Genomic DNA, 15,249 nt, shown 5'->3' with positions numbered 1-15,249 from the left:
CTCTCCACAGCATGCTGCACCCCTCCCTGCCCTCCATAGTCAATCTCTGCAACTTCCCCTTTTCTGTGACTGCCATCACCATTCCCCTGTTTCCTGAGTTTGAAACATTGAAGTAATTCTCTGACCTCTCTCTCCCTTATACTCAACAGGGTATCAGCTAACAAATTCTATAGATTTTACCCCTAAAGGGTCTTTGCACCCCTTACACCTTTTTAAATTACTTTTTGCCATCATACCAGTTCAAGCCTAGAGTGCTTTTCATTGTGCTATTTCAGTAGCATTTTAAAGTTCATCCTTTAAAATGTGAATTCCTTTCTCTAAATGTATCTTCTAAGGTATAATTCAGAGGGTACCTCTTCTCTGCTTGACAACCTAGTTATTCATCGTGTTGCAAATGAAGTATAATGTCTTAGCCAGGTATCTGAGGTCTTTCATAGGCTGACCCCAGTCACCCTTTCTGCTCTTTGCTCCCATAGTCCCCTCCCTGCAGTTGACACTTCAGTCACACTATTGCTCTTTGTCAGTGCTTGATCTATATTGTGCTTTTCACTTCTACACTTTTACTCATGTTGTCTTCTATAACTGGAGTCTCTGGCTGTAATTATTACAAACTTGCTTACCCTTCCCTTTTTTTTTTTTTTAACTGTGTCCTGATTGATTCTCTTAAAATAATGTAATCTTTGTTCATTTGAGTCCCACAGCATTTCCTGATTTTTCTGTGGCACTTTTCTTACTGAGCTCTGCATTATTTTTATTTGTTGGTTTGTCTGTGTCTATCTGTGTATCATCTTCCCATCTCTATCCTAGCAGCTTCAAAAATGTTGGAAAGTGTTTTTCTTTCTGATTATTTTCCCCCAGCACATGCATATACTCAAACAAAGAAGGTATTCCATAGGTATTTGATGGATGAATGAAGGAAGGAATGTGTTTTGCTTATTTTCCAGTGCTCAATTTTCTTTACATATAGTTTTTATTATTATTATTATTATTTTCATTATTATAGCTTGGTAGAAGGAGAAAAAGATTTGGAGTCTTACAGATCTAGATTTAAACCTAGATATCCCACATACTAGCTGTGTGACATTGGACAAATCAAGTAACCTTCTGAGTCTTTACTCTCTCATCTAGAAGATGGGGACAGTCATGCCCTGTGCTTTCTGTGAGGTTTGAATATTTTGTGAAAGGCCTTGGTAAAGAGGAAGAGCATAGGAAAAGTTTTATTTTTTCCACCCTTCCTCTCTTCCATCCTTTGTTCCTTTGTCTCAATTTTCATGTATTAAATTTCCTGTATAACTCCATTGTTATTTAATACCATTTTGTTTCAATGTTACTTACCTTTTTGTTTCTGTGTATCTCATCTTCCTAACTAAATGTCAAGCTCCTTGAGACGAGGAGCAGTTTTCATATTCATGACAGCAGTGAAGATTAGGCCCTACATAGAGAGTCACTGACTAAATGAGCTCCAGCGTTTTGCTCAGCTGATAGTCTTTCCATTCACTGACTTTCTGCATTGGCTACTTGTCCATTTCTACCTCTGTTCGGCTGCTTTTCTCTTGTTGTTACCAGGCCTCACAAACACCCACTCTCATGCTCTCAAGGTGGCCTTTCCTCCTGAACTCCACTGCATATAGTCCGAAATCTTTCTTTCTCCAAGCTAAACTCTGGGTGGATTGCCCACGCTAGAGTACCTGCTTGCCAGCAGGACCAGGAAAAAGCACAATAAGGAATCTTTTTATTGGATTTCACCAGTGGGTCAAATATATATCACAAACTTTGGTTTCTCTCCACACTTGTCTGGTCTCTCCTTCTCTTTGATATTAGAAGGCAGTATGCGTGCAGTGGATTCTCCTAGTAGAAAGAGAAATAAACTTAGATTAGAGCAGTAACTTACCTGTCTGTGAAGGCTGATAATGAATTCTAATTATTTCTAGTTTTTTTATTACATTTATGGACATATTAGAAAATAAGTCATCCCTGATGACTTTCCGATAGTGAAAGAAGAGAGAGAATGTTATTGAATCTAAATTAACATACAAGTAGCAAATCTAGCCCTTATTTGTGCTTTTGATTTAATTATACTTAATGATTTAAATATCTGTGTGCTTTTGTAAAACAAAGGTATTACAATGTGGTGATGAATTTGGTGATTCAGAGACTTACGTTAGCATGACATTGCCTAATTATTAAGTTCCAGTTGGCCTCTTAGGTCTCTTGGTACCTAAAATCACCCTTGCTTTGAGATTTTCTTGGTCAAGCCATGTTTGTTAACTTCACTTTTGCCTTATTTCTTTGAATCTCTTCGTTGTAACTTCAAATGACCTAGGTAACTTTCAGGAGTATAAAAGTTGTAACTCATGAAAATGTTGGTGAGTGTCTGGGTGGATGCATTTTGTCATTTTGTAGAGTATTTGGTTGTTCTCCCCACTGATGTTTTTAAGTCCTTTAGCAGGCCCAATAATAAGCACTTCTCTTTTCTGCTTAAGTTTTAAAGAAATAAATAAAACAAATAAAGTTTAGGGTGACCAAAGCATCACTGTTATTCTTGAAGGCTGTGTACTGGAGAATGTGACACATCTGTAGGCAAGGGTACTTCCTAATACTTAACTCCAAAATTAAGTAGGTTTCCCTGGTCCCAGGCAATACGGAGCTGGACTCACCTCCCCTGGAGGAGCTGAACAGAATTTGGAGTGCTCTCCAGGAGAGATTTGGTCTCTAGAGAAAAGGTGCTGACTTATGCATGGCAATTTTCTTCTTCCAGAATGGTCTATCAGATACATTACTTCTCCCCTGGAAGTGGAGAAAGGTTAGGAGTGTTATGGCCAGTGGACCATGCTAGCCATTCTTAGAGGAACATCCCAGGCTAGGGATCACACATTACCCCTAACAGTGCTAACCCTCTTTGTGATAATCTGGTGGTTAGAAAAAATGCTAGGGGCAGTTATAATGGATTTATCTCAACATATTTGTTAAAAAGAAGAGTAGAGATTTCAAGTAATGCTTTGAATTTAATAGCCATCCCAAAATGATCTTTTATATATTAGAAGTGTAAACCAGGGTGGCACCTGCTCACACATTGGCCATTTCACAAATGTGGCAGTAATCCCAATGTGCTCCTGCAATAGGTATCACTATTTTATCTTAGCTGTTAGTGGCAAACCACAGTAGCACCTAGCCTGTTACAATGTCTGTAATGCATCATAAGTTATTACTTCCCAAGACACTGATGAATAACTATTTTTAAGACTGTTCAAGAGACTAATTCAAATCCAATTATATTTGAAAAATTTTCCTACTGATCTCTCTGAAGTTGCAGGTTTGCATACTTTTATTTGATTAAATAAAAACATAAGATAAACTTTGTCATAATTTCTTTCTTTTTTTTTTTTTTTTGTCTTTTTTTCGTGTCCGGCAACGGACCGCAACCCTCAGTGTCGCCCCCGTACCGGACCGGGACCGGCAACGGGATCGCAACCCTCGGTGCTGCGCCTGCCCCTCGCTCAGCCAGTGAGCGGGAACCGGTCTGTATGTGGGATCTGAACCCTCAGCAGGAATGCCGCCACGCTCCCAAGCGGCGCACTGTAGCAGTGCGCCACCGGGCTGGCCCAACTTCGTCGTAATTTCAAGTTAGTGTGCTACAAATATAATCAATTTTATTTTGTATAGTCATGTAACAGCTTTGAGGACAGACGGCTCTTCAAATTCCAAGTATGGAGAAATATAGCAATAGTCTAACCACAGATTTTTCATGCTCTCATATGCAGAAAAATAAATGTCCGTAGTATTTAACAATGTTTAATTCATAGAGAAATATATTTGTGAAGTTCAGGATGGGAATGCAATTTATACTATACAAATATTAAATATTAAATTATAGCCATTAAACTTAGAACAGTGGCTAAATAAATTACTCTTTAATAAAATGCTTATAACAAAGACTGGAACACAGTAGCACCATATAACTGCCTATTAAATAAGAACTAAATAAAATAGTGGATTTGGTACAAGTGGGATTTCAAGCAAAAATTATACTGTGGCTCTTAATGGGTTTATATCTTTATCTCTTTTCTGTAAGTAGAGTTTGTTGGCTATCCAGAGTGTGGTGTGGCTTCTGTTTGTTTTACTTGTTTATTCTTTCTGAACCTGAGAAAAGTTACAAGTATCAGTAGGTTAAAACTCCGAAGCAATATTGCCTGAATGCTTAAAGATGAAAGAACCCTAAATATCTAAATTATAATGCTTTATTATTCATTCAGTTTGCATAGACACTGACCCTGTAAGATAACTCCAATACCTATTGCTTTATTGGTACTACAGGCATCAACATCCTGTCTAAAAGGATATAAGATATGGTAAGAAAATATGCCACATTATGTGAATTACAGTAGAGATAAAAAATGTTATTAGTGATATTTACTATGCAAAGTTTGCCCTTTGTCATTATTTCAAGGCTTTCATGCTATGAAGGTTATTTTCACCAAAGTTCTTTTGCTCTGTCATAGTAATGTCAAACATTTTATTAAGGTAAGATAAGCATTTATGCTATAAATTTAAGTATAATTTCTATTTTGTAGTCTCAGATCTCTCCTCATAAAATTATATGATCATGTTAGATTTCCATGCTTCAAATTCTCAAGTGGCTCCTGTTAGTTTTCAGAGTAATTATAGAGCATAAAGTTATCTATTGGTATATAACAAATTACCCCCAAACTGAGGGGCTTAAAACAAGAATAAACATTTATGATCTCTGTTTCTCTGTGTGAGGAGTTTGGGAACAGTGTGGTCGGTTCTGGTGTGTGATCTCTCATGAGTTTGCTGTCAGTATTATCAGCCAGGGTGGCAGTCATCTGAAAGTTGACTGGAAAGTGCTCTTCCAAGATGGATGGAAGACGCTCTTTCAAATGGATGGCAAGTTGGTGCTAGCTGTCAGCTGGATCCCTCAGTTTCTCACCATGTGGACTTTTTCATAGGGCACCTTGATTGTCCCCATGACATGAGAGTGGATTCCTCCCAGAAAAAACAATTCAAGAGAGAGACCAAAATGGAATCTGCAATAACTTTCACAACCTAGGCTTGGAAGTCAGTCACTCATTGTCACTTTAACCCTATTCTGTTTGTAACACAGTCCAATCATAATTCAGTGTGGGAAGACATTATATAAGGCGAGACTCAGTGGGGGCCATCTGGGAGGCTAACAGTTACACTTCCAATTTTATTTTGTGTATTGAATTGTGTTAGAAGGTCACATTTATATGCATAATGCAATTGCACTGATACTTTGCACCCTGTAATTTCTAGCCTTATTTAAAATCTCAAACACTGATTTCTTGTCGCTGGTTATAATACACCAAGAGTGCATCATATTGGGCTAGTGAAAGAGTCTGCCATATTTTGTTCTTGTGCCCTCTGTTGGTGTCCATTTCTCTGGGTGGCTATTTGAGGCTGGTGTACTGCCACTGGTGCAGCTTCAAGATTTCACCTAGTCAGTGATCCATGCCTATTATTTTCAACATTTCTGTATTTTTGCTCTTATCTTTTGCAAACAAACATCTTTGGATTTTGTTTTTCTATTAGTTTTCTATCATCTACCTAACAATTATTGTTTTTTAGCTAGCAAGATCAATAAATGAGGACTTGACTCTATCGACGTTTTTGTGTTTTCTATTAGCATAGCTTTTTCTTCTTTCTTTTTTCTTTTTTATGGACTCATTGAATTTTGTTCCTTTCCTCTTTCTAGCCCTCTTCTACCCCTCCATTGGGTTTAGAAATTATGTATTCAATACCTACCAGTTTAGTGTTTACGCTTGAAATTTTACTATGCACATTAAAAAACCTAGCCAGTCCACAGCTGATTAATGTCTTAATCACTTCCCAAATAATAAAAGTTCCTTAGAACATTTTTTTTTTTCCTTTTTGTCTTTTTTCGTGTCCGGCAACGGATCGCAACCCTCAGTGTCGTGCCCGTACCGGACTGGGACCGGCAACAGGATCGCAACCCTCGGTGCTGCGCCCGCACCTCGCTCAGCCAGTGAGCGGGAACCGGTCTGTATGTGGGATCCGAACCCTCGGCGGGAGCGCCGCCACGCTCCCAAGCAGCGCACGGTAGCAGTGCACCACCAGGCCGGCCCTCCTTAGAACATTTTAACTATGATCAACCTCTTCTTACTTCCATGGAGTTGTTATTTAGTATTTTAGTTCTTTTTTTAACTCCACAAAGTAGACATTAATATATATATATATATATTTTTTCCTTTTGTCTTTTTTCATGTCCGGCAACGGACTGCAACCCTCAGTGTTGCGCCCGTACCGGACCGGGACCGGCAACGGGATCGCAACCCTCGGTGCTGCGCCCACACCTCGCTCAGCCAGTGAGCGGGAACCGGTCTGTATGTGGGATCCGAACCCTCGGCGGGAGCGCCGCCGCACTCCCAAGTGGCGCACTGTAGCAGTGCGCCACCGGGCCGGCCCAGACATTAATATTTTTATTATTTATATAAACAGTGTTTGTTTAGATTTGATACATGGTTATCAGTTTCTTTTCTCATTCATTCTTACCTCAGATATCTCTTCTGAGATCATGTCTGGAGTTAGATTTATTCTCCTTGAAATACATCCCTTAGAAGGTTTTTAAATGAAGGTATAAAGGGGCTATACTCTCTCAGTTTTTGTTTTTATTTTCTTTCATTTTTAAATCTTTGTGACAATTGTCTTTTAACTAGAATATTTAGTCCATTTGTACTTATGTAATTACCAATATATATTTGTTTAAATCTATCATTTTCCTATACTAGTTTTTTGTTTGCCTTATTTTTTTTTTAGTTATTTTTTTCTCTCCTTTTGCTTTCCTTTGGATAAATCAAATATTTTTTGATATTTTATTTTTCCCACTCTACATACTTGTAAGTTATACATACCTTTATTCTTTTAGAGATTACTCTAGAAATTAAAACACACAATTGACTTATGAGAGTCTACTTTTAATCAATTTTGCCAACACTTCCCAAGAACTTTACAGCACTTAACTCAGGTTGCCTCCTTCTGCCTTTTGACCTGATTTTGTAATAAACTCAAATTCCAGATATGTTTTAAATCTTAAGAGATATTACTATTGTTGTTTTATTTTTTAGCAGCCTTATTAAGGTATAATTGACATACAATAAACTGCACATATGTAAGTGTGCAGTTTTGTAAGTTTTGATGTATGTATAAACCTATAAAAACATTGTCACAATCATGATAAAAGTCTTCATAAGCTTTTGTAATCCCTTTCTCCTGTTCTTTCACACTTCCAGGCAAGCACTGTTCTGTTTAGTTTGTACTTTCTAGAAATTTATAAAAATAAAATAATGCAGTACGTGCATATATAACTGCTGTTAAATCTATCTATTGGTTATTTATTTCAGTTACTAATGTTCCATTCTAGATATTCCAGTTGGTTTCTTTAAAATAAATTCTAGTTCTTTGGTTAAATTCATAATCTTTTCATGTACTTTCTTGAGCATAGTAATTATAGATATTTTGACTTCTGTGTCTTATAACTCCAATATCTGCAACATCAATGAATCTGTTTATGTTACTATTTTTTTCTCTTGATTTTTAGTAATTTCTTTGTCCTGTTTCCTTGTATGCCTAATTTTAAAAAATTGAATATTAAAGATAATATGTGGAGAATTGTAGAGGCTCAGGATGATATAATCTTCTGCAGAGAAAATTTAATTTTCTTCTGGCATGCAGATAGAAACTGGTTTCAGGCTTTCTTTAGGTTGATCTGTTTCTGGTTTGTCTTTACTCCTATGATGTGGCCCTTCATATATCATAACTTAAAGCCTGGACTTTGCCCAGAGTTCTACTTTGGTTTACTTTGAACTCCAATGTTTGTTTCCTTAGCAGCGTAAGACTGCTAACATCTATGCTTAGCTTTTTTCTCTTATCAGCAATTATCTGTATGATCTTACTCCAAACCTACATAGTTTAGGTGTCAATCAATGCACTTTGGGAAATTATGTTGGAATTTTGGGTCACTTTCTGAGTTTCCCTACTTCTGGCATTTTGGTCCCTTATGTCCTGATTACATTTGTAGCCCTGAATTTCAATTTTTGTCTCTGGCCCACCGAACCTGCCTCAAACTCTAGGCCATGGTTTTCCACATGGGCCCAATGTGACACAGCAAATTTCCCAAGGGGAAAAAGCAGCAATAAATGGGGCTCATCTAGGGGCATTTCCTTCACTCAGCGATCTGGGCCCTTTGAGTCTTAGCTGCCTTATTTGCTCTTTGGTGCCTTCATACACTGCCTTTATTATGATTGATAATTTTGCTAGCTATACAGTTCTAGGTTGATAGTTATCTCCTCTCAGCACTTTGAACCACTGTCTTATGACATCTATAGTTGCGGTTGGGAAGTCTTCTATCAGTATAATTATGGTTCCTTTAAAGTAATCTGTCTTTACTGTTTGATTTTTTTGTTTATTTTTTCAATGTTTAGTTTCCTTTAATGACCCCCATCTCCCTGAACGACAGGTGCAGGCAGCTAGGCAATGGCAAGAAATGTTCACTTGAAGATCTTGCCCTGATTGAAGGCTTTGCCCACATGCTGGAAGGCCCCCTCCCAGGAAAAGTACTCTCGAACCAGTGTCTGGGTCTCCTCGCTGCCAGGGTCTGGTTTCTGCCATGTATATGACTCGTAGTCCACCTGCTAATCTGGACTCAGCGGAAAGGCAAGCTCCTGGCCTTGGAAGACCCAGACTCCAGAACTGGAGCTGCTACTGTTGGTTCCAAAGAGGATGCCACTGGCAAAGGCAATCTTCCTCAACTTGTCCAGTCACTGGAACATTCCAGTGATGAGGATGCAACTCATGAAGGTCTGGGTGAACTCTTCAGGGAAGCAGTATTCAGAGTACCACAGGAGCCATCCATCCTTATCAAAGTGTTCCCCCAAATATGGCAGCACCACAGAAAGTGTGTCTTTGTTGGAGTACTTGCACTTAAATTCATCCAACACAAAGGTACTCTTGGGCGGGTGAGCAAAGGGGTCCTTAGCCTTGGTCTCAGCAGCCAGTGCCTGCTCACATTTGTCCATCACCTCCTCAGGAGCAAGGGCAGCTGCCTTTTTCTCCTCTTTCCACTCAGCCTGAGGCTTCTGCTTCTCTTTCCCTGAGGCTTTCTCTTTCTGTGGGATGTCCTTTTTAGGCTGGCTCTCTGCAAACTTTTTAGTATCAGACTGGGCCATCTTCTCACACAGGTTCAACTCCCGCAAGACAGCCTGGAACTCGGGCTGGTTAATGAAGGTGAGGAACCAGCAGTTGGTATTGAGGAAGGCCTGGCAGAAAGAAGGCTCCAGGACCTGTTTATAGAGCCACAACCGGGTGCAGACAACTGTGATGTCAGCCAGTGTCACGCGTTCACCCACCAGAAAAGTCCTTGTCTTCAAGTGAGCATCTGGCAGCCCCAGGATTTGCCTCATTTCCTCCTTTGCATTCTCAGAGGCCTGTTTGTTGTCTAAGGTAGGGAACACCCAGTTACTGGCTGGGGGCACTATGTCACTATTAGTAAAGCTCACCCACTGCTCCACCAGGGCTGCCACCTCTGGAGTACTTCCTCATTGCTCACACAGTAGCCTATGGCATTGCTCTCAAACACACAAAATCCATCATCACTCTCAAATGCTGGAAACTTGCCAGCAGGAAATTTGTGGAGAAATTCAGGGATGTGGTTGGTTTGGCCAAAGTGGAAGTGGGGTGGTGCAGAGAGTATGTGCACCTGAGCCCCATTGTACTGAGCAGCAATGAGGGCCTTGAAGGCCCTCCAGTTTTCAGGATATGTGTACAGGATCCCAGCTACCATTGTGATTTTGCAGAGAAAGGCTTTTACTGTTTGATTTTAACATATTCTCTTTGTCTTTTAAAATTAAGTGGGCCCTACAATAATTCTAGCTTACTTCCTGGAGAGAGTTTCCTGGCTTCAATGCAGAAACGGGGAAATCAGGCAGACCCCGGGGTCTCCTTGAGTTGAAGAGACAGAGTTGGGTTTGTGGGGAGGCCAAGACAGCTGGGATTCATAGGGTAGAGTACTAGAGGGGAGAGAGGAGACCAGAGAAATAACTCCAGAGATCTGCAGATTTCTCTTGAGTCTTCAAATGAGTAATGATCAGCACAGACATGTGAGAAATCACTCAAGGCTGGGGAATAAACCACTTAACTCACACAGAATCAGGAATGGTTTGTGTTCCCACAAGGTAGAGAGAGACAAAACCTTGTGCATTAGATAGAGTGCTCAAATGGATGGTGGTGGGGCAAAATTAACCCTAGAGGAAAGGCTTCTCTAATTCTGCTTAACAAAGCTTAAAAGCAAGATTCAACAGGATCAAACTATTTCCAAGTAATTTAAAATGCATTCCAGAACAAAACTCAAGAGTAATTAAAGGAATACAAAAATATCCAGCACCCAAGAATGTGAAAATTCACAATGTCTGACATCCAGCTGAAAATTACCAGGCCTGGGGAGGGGTCAACATGGTGGAATAGTTGGCTCCTGGTGTCGCTCTCTCCCACAGAGCGACCAATTTGCAGCTTTTGAGGAGCAGTGATGATAGACCTGAAGTCTGTGCTGGAATGGACAGGAGCCGCCCACCACGGAACCCCAGTTCAGGTTGCTCCCTTTTCCTGAAGAGACTTTAGAGCTTTGGAGCTCTTGGGCCCACATGCCCCGAGCCTGCCGGACAGAGAAGACAGGTGGGGCGGGCCTTCTGGCCCAGGCTGTCTGTCTTGTGAGCAACTTGAGAGGGTCTGGACTCCCATACCACCTGACCAGCCGATGAAGGCAGGTGGGGCAGGACTTCTGGTCCAGGCTAGTTTCTGCTGTCCAGAAGCAGCAGACCCTTCAGGATCCAAGCCAGACATCAGAGTGAAACGAGTCAACTGTGATACCCACAGCCACAATGACAAAACACCAAGGAAAGAAACTAGAAATATGAAAAATCAAGAAAGTACATTGCCACCAAAGGAAATTAATAACTTACAAGTGCTAGATCCTATAGAATAGGAAGTCTTTGAAATGACAGGCAAGGAATTTAGAGTAACTATTCTAAGGAAACTAAATGAGATACAAGAAAACTCAGTGAAACAACACAATGAAATGAGAAAAAACATACAGGATCTGGAAGAAATGTACAAAGAAATCAGTGCCTTGAAAAAGAATGTAGCTCAGCTTGTGGAGCTGAAGGATTCATTCAACAAAATAAAAAATACAACAGAGAGTTTGACCAGCAGACTTGCACAAGCAGAAGAGAGAATTTCTCACCTTGAAGACAGGCTGTTTGAATTATCACAGGCAGACTGGAAAAAAGAAAAAAGAATCAAAAAAATGGAAGAAAATTTAAGAGAGATGACTGACAACCTTAAGTGCTCAAATATCTGAATCATGGGTATTCAAGAAGGGGAGGACACAGGAGATGGCATTGAAAATATACTCAATGAGATAATAGCAGAAAACTTTCCAGGTATAGGGAAAGTCACAGATCCCCAGATTCAGGAAGCCGAAAGATCACCAAACACATTCAACCCAAAAAGGTCCTGTCCAAGACATGTGATAATCAAACTGACAAGAAACAAAGACAAAAAGAGAATCTTAAAAGCTGCAAGAGAGAAGTGGCAAGTCACTTATAAGGGAGGCTCAATTAGAATAACATCAGACTTTTCATCAGAAACTCTAAAAGCCAGAAAAGAATGGGATGATATATTCAAAACACTAAAGGACGAAAATTGCCAGCCAAGAATACTTTACCCAGCAAGGCTATCCTTCTGAAATGAAGAACAAATAGTATATTTCTCAGACAGACAAAAACTGCGAGAGTTCACTTCCACATGACCAGCCCTTTAAGAAATTCTCAAGGAAGTACTGGGTTTGATACCACAAAAACAATCATCACTACCATGAATACACAAGAAAGAACACTACCTACCAGCAAAACAATAATGCAAACAAAAGAAAGAAAAAATATTTTATCTATCACCCCAAGAAACCAACAAATACAGAAGACAAAGAGAAAATTTGAAAGAAAGGAATAAAAGATACTCAAGACATCTAAACAAATATCGGTATAATGCTAGGAGTAAATCAACGCCTTTCAATAATAACTCTGAATGTAAAGGGACTAAATTCTCCATTCGAAAAACACAGACTGACTGACTGGATTAAAAAGATGGACCCAACAATATGCTGTCTTCAAGAGACTCACTTGACCTGTAAAGACACACATAGACTAAGAGTGAAAGGATGAAAAAGATTTATCGTGCAAGTAGAAATGAAAAACGAGCTGGAGTAGTTATTCTTATATCAGATAAAATAAACTTTAAAGCAAAAACCATTAAAAGAGATAAAGATGGCCAATATATAAAGACAAAAGGATCTATCTATCAAGAAGACATAACAGTCATAAATATATAAGCACCTAATGTTGGAGCAGCCAGATTTACAAAGCAAACACTATTAGATTTAAAGAAAGAAATAGACACTAACACCATAATAGTGGAGGCCCTTAACACCCCACTCTCATCATTGGACAGATCATCTAGGCAAAAAATCAACAGAGAAACACCAGATCTAAACAATAGTTTAGACCAATTGGATGTGGCAGATATCTACAGAATATTCTATCCAACAACCTCAGAATATTCATTCTTCTTATCAGCACATGGAACATTCTCCAGGATAGACCATGTTAGGTCACAAAGCAAGTCTTAACAAATTCAAAAAATTGGAACTATTACGTGTATTTTTTTCTGATCACAATGAATTAAAATTAGAAATCAATAATAAATGAAGCTCTAAAAATGATACAAACTCATGGAAATTAAACAGCATTCTACTTAACAACGTGTGGGTCCAAGAAGAAATTAAGCAGGAAATCAAAAAATTTCTTGAAACTAATGAAAATAATGACACATCATACAGAAACCTTAATGACATGTGGGTCCAAGAAGAAATTAAGCAGGAAATCAAAAAATTTCTTGAAACTAATGAAAATAATGACACATCATACAGAAACCTGTGAGATACTGCAAAAGCAGTTTTAAGGGGGAAATTTATTGCATTAAATGCTTACTTCAGAAGAATGGAAAGATGGCAAATAAATAACCTAACACTTCACCTTAAAGATCTAGAAAAACAAGAACAATCCAAACCTAAAGTTAGTAGACAGAAAGAAATAATTAAGATCAGAGAAGAACTAAATGAAATAGAAACATGAAAAACAATACAAAAGATCAATGGAACAAAACGTTGGTTCTTTGAAAAGATTAATAAAATCGACAAACCTTTAGCAAGACTAACTAAGAAGAGAGAAGACCCAAATAACAAAAATTAGAAATAAAAAAGGTGTAATTACAACTGACACCTCAGAAATACAAGAAATCATTAGAGACTACTATACACAACTATATGCCAATAAATTTGAAAATCTGCAGGAAATGGATAAATTTCTGGATACATAAAAGCAGCCAAAACTGAGGCAAGAAGATATAGAAAATTTGAACACACCAATAACAATAAAAATGATTGAAGCTGTTATCAGAAAGTTCCCAACAAAGAAAAGCCCAGGACCGGATGGGTTCATTGCAGAGTTCTACCAAATCTTCAAAGAGGAACTGATACCAATTCTCTACAAACGGTTCCAAAAGATTGAAACAGAGACAATTCTCCCAAACTCATTCTATAAGGCAAACATCACCCTGATACCAAAACGAGACAAAGATGCATCAAAAATAGAAAACTACAGGCCAATATCCTTGATGAATATAGATGCAAAAATCCTCAATAAAATACTAGCTAACAGAATACAGCAAAACATACAGAAAATTATACACCATGATCAAGTGGGATTCATCCCAGGGATGCAAGGTTAGTTCAACATATGCTAATCAATAAATGTGATACACCACGTTAATAAAAGCAAAGACAAAAACCACATGATCATCTCTATTTATGGTGAAAAAGCATTTGACAAAATTCAACATTCTTTCATGATAAAGACTCTCTACAATTTAGGAATAGATGGAAAGTATCTCAACATAATTAAAGCCATATACAATAAGCCCACTGCCAATATCATCCTGCATGGGGAAAAGCTGAAAGCTTTTTCCCTTAAAAACAAGAACTAGACAAGGATGCCCACTCTCACCACTCCTATTCAACATCGTATTGGAAGTACTAGCCAGAGCAATCAGAGAAGAGAAGGAAATAAAAGGCATCCAGATTGGAAAGGAAAGAGTCAAGCTGTCCCTTTTGCAGATGACATGATCCTATATATTGAACATCCTAAAGCTTCTATAAAAAAAAACTCCTAGAGTTGATAAACAATTTCAGCAAAGCTGTAGGTTACAAAATCAATACACACAAATCGGTAGCATTTCTATACTAACAGTGAACATGCAGAAAAAGAAATCAAGAAAGCTAGCCCATTTACAATAGCCACCAAAAAAATAAAATATTTAGGAATAAAGATGACCAAGGATGTGAAAAATCTCTACGAAGAGAACTACAAACCACTGTTGGGAGAAATTAAAGATGACACAAGAAGATGGAAAGGTATCCCATGCTCTTGGATCAGAAGAATTAACATTGTGAAGATGTCCATATTACCCAAAGTGATCTACATATTCAATGCAATCCCCATCAAAATTCCAATGACATTTTTCTCTGAGATGGAAAAAGCTATCCAGACATTTATATGGAACAACAAAAGACCATGCATAGCCAAAATAATCCTGAGCAAAAAAAATAAAGCTGGTGGCATAGCACTACCTGACTTTAAACTATATTATAAAGCTATAATAACCCAAACAGCATAGTACTGGCATAAAAACGGACACACAGATCGATGGAACAGAATAGAGAACCCAGAAATTAACCCATATGCCTACAGCCATCAGAGCTTTGCCAAAGGCAGCAAGTCTACATACTGGGGAAGAGACTGCCTTTTCAATAAATGGTGCTGTGAAAACTGGATAATCATATGTAGGAGAATGAAACTAGACCCATATCTGTCAACATATACCAAAATCAACTCAAAATCGGTTAAAGAATTACATATACATCCCGAAACAATAAAACTCCTTAAAGAAAACATAGGGGAAACACTCCAGGAATTAGGAGTGGGTACAGAATTCATGAGTAGGACCCCCAAATCACAGGCAACTAAAGGTAAAATAAACAGATGGGATTAAGTCAAACTAAAAAGCTTCTGCACAGCAAAAGAG

At 38.5% G+C, this 15,249-nt stretch overlaps 1 protein-coding gene and 1 pseudogene across 1 annotated transcript in view; one reads left to right on the top strand and one right to left on the bottom strand.

The window, feature by feature from the left end:
* Positions 1 to 15,249, top strand: part of TMEM117 (transmembrane protein 117) — an 84,600-nt gene that overhangs the window by 58,150 nt on the left and 11,201 nt on the right. The window lies entirely within an intron of this gene.
* Positions 8,526 to 9,838, bottom strand: LOC103595696 (annotated as a pseudogene).

This window comes from Galeopterus variegatus, unplaced genomic scaffold, assembly GCF_000696425.1.
Source record: "Galeopterus variegatus unplaced genomic scaffold, G_variegatus-3.0.2 Scaffold1822, whole genome shotgun sequence".
In the NCBI taxonomy this organism is placed as follows: Eukaryota; Metazoa; Chordata; class Mammalia; order Dermoptera; family Cynocephalidae; genus Galeopterus; species Galeopterus variegatus.
Note: the sequence above shows the minus strand (reverse complement) of the source record. Positions and strands in the feature narration are given on the sequence as shown.